Raw genomic sequence first — 2500 nt, forward strand, 5'->3', positions numbered from 1 at the left:
GGGGGGGGGGGTGTTAGTACTTTTATAAGTCTGGGTGTGACTGTGTGTGTGCTTGAGTCTCCTTGTCTTGATATTCCATGATAGTTGTAAATGAGTGTTACTGTCATACAACAGTGTTATTCATTTCCAATATTCTGCAAAAACATGCCTGACCATAGGGAAATATTACCTTCTTTAGAAAAAGGTTAGGGTCAGCAACAGGAAGGTCAGCTGGCTGTATAGTTAGATCTGTCTCATAAAACTTCGTCCAACACATGCAAGCATGGGAAAGTGGATGTTAAACAATGATAATGATGCTATATCATATTCATTAGCAGCATCAGATTTTGTTCATTTTCTATACTGGTAAGAATGGGATGGGGCCATCACAGTCCGAATCATTTCATATTAGGAGCCACTGCTGCTGTCATAGACAGTACGCAGATGTGTCATTTAGCTTAGCTTCTATGGCTGGATGCCTTCATATCACCAGTTACAGTACAGTGTGTCCAGGTGCATTTTGTCTAACACTAGAGAGATTAATTGACAGGTTCACAGAGAGACAAGACTAAAAGAACCTTTCAGTCGTATGCCTTCTCCAGTCAAGGGACAGAGAGGTGACAGCTGGAAGGCTAAAGTAGGTGGGCAAAGGGAACAAGAATGTAACCTAAGATTATATTTTTGCATATGCAAACAAAGAAATATATATATATATATATATATATATATATATTTCTTTGTTTGCATATGCAAAAATATACTCTTAGGTTACATTCTTGTTCCCTTTGCCCACCTACTTTAGCCTTCCAGCTGTCACCTCTCTGTCCTCCAGGCAATAACACAGGAATTCAAGACGGGATGCCTCTGGGAGCTCCTCTATGCTGATGACCTTGCCCTAATTGCTGAGTCACTATCAGAACTAGAGGAGAAGTTTCAGGTGTGGAAGCAAAGACTAGAATCAAAAGGCCTTAGAGTCAACCTAGATAAAACCAAAGTCCTAATATGTAGAAAGGTAGACAAACCACAAACCCTTCAGGTAGATGGCTGTGCTCGATCTGTAGAAAAGGCATAGGTAGAAACTCCATAAGATGTACCCAGTGTAAGCTATGGCCACGTAAGAGGTGCAGCAATATCAAAGGACGGCTAACTAGCAGGATAGTTTTTATATGTGGCAGATGCTCAGGAGCAATAAACACTGAGAATGTGCAGAAAACAACCTTTACCACATTCTAGGGTGAAAAACTAGAAGTAGTTGACAGCTTCCGCTACCTAGGTGACCAAGTTTGTAGCGGAGAAGGGTGCATGGAAAGTGTAGCTGATAGAATAAGAATAGCCTAGGCAAAGTTTAGAGAGCTCTTACCTCTGCTGGTGACAAAGGCCTCCTGCTCAGAGTAAAAGGCAGACTGTATGACGCATGTGTACGAACAGCCATGCTACATGGCAGTGAAACATGGGCCGTGACTGCTGAGGACGTGCGTAAGCTCACAAGAAACGAAGCCAGTATGCTCCGATGGCTGTGCAATGTCAGTGTGCATACTCGAAAGAGTGTAAGTACCTTGAGAGAAAAGTTATACCTAAGAAGCAAAGAACATTTTAGTACCGGTTTCAGTCTTTGTGATTTTTCAACTTGGAGTAAAGCATGAAAAACAATTAAATTGTGGAAAAATTAAATGAAATGCTTTTTTAAAATATTTCCATAGTTTTCAAATACTTGGGACATTTTCCTTTTTTCTGTTTTTCTCTCTCTCTTTTACTTTTGTGAAGTCTTGGTAGGTAGGTAGGTAGTTAGTAACAAGTCTGAAAAAATATTTAATATTAAGGATGTGGGTTCTTGGTTTTGTTTGTTTAATCAGCAGTAGCCGAGGACGGCTATATATATATATATATATATATATGTATAATACACATATACATTTTGATATTTCACTAGGCATTATGAGACTAATAACCTAGTGCAGAACTCAAGTACATATATACTTCAGAACAAAACACTAGTCAAGTACAGAGCAGTATTAAGAAAATGAGATGTCAAAGGAATAAAAGATTATCTTATGAACTTCATTAGCTTACAGCTGTAAATGTTAGTCTTCTCTTTCCCCTATATATATATATATATACATAGATGTAATTCTTTTTCTGAATAAGTCACACTTCATATTTGATTCTCTGATGAAGCTATAAGGTGTTACTCAGACATTCAAATATGAGTCTGTTGCATATCACAGCAGGAACAGCTGTAAGCTAACGAAGTTCATAAGATCAGGGCCAGCCTGAGGAGGTGTGGGGCCCAATTGGGAACAGTATTGCCGGGCCCTAGGTTCCCAGTCAACTGGCATCTTGGAAATTCCACCCCTACCTCGGAGTTATTTTTTTCCTCCTTTTGTTTTCAGCTGCTATTAACTAATCTCGCCTCCTAATATACTGCAAAGGACTTTTTTCCCCTTTGTGGAATATTAGGTGATCAGAATAGTGGTTGTTTTGTATGTTTAATAACTGCTACGTTAAGGACGGGCTGCCTTTG

Source organism: Octopus bimaculoides, chromosome 5 (genome assembly GCF_001194135.2).
Source record: "Octopus bimaculoides isolate UCB-OBI-ISO-001 chromosome 5, ASM119413v2, whole genome shotgun sequence".
NCBI lineage: Eukaryota > Metazoa > Mollusca > Cephalopoda > Octopoda > Octopodidae > Octopus > Octopus bimaculoides.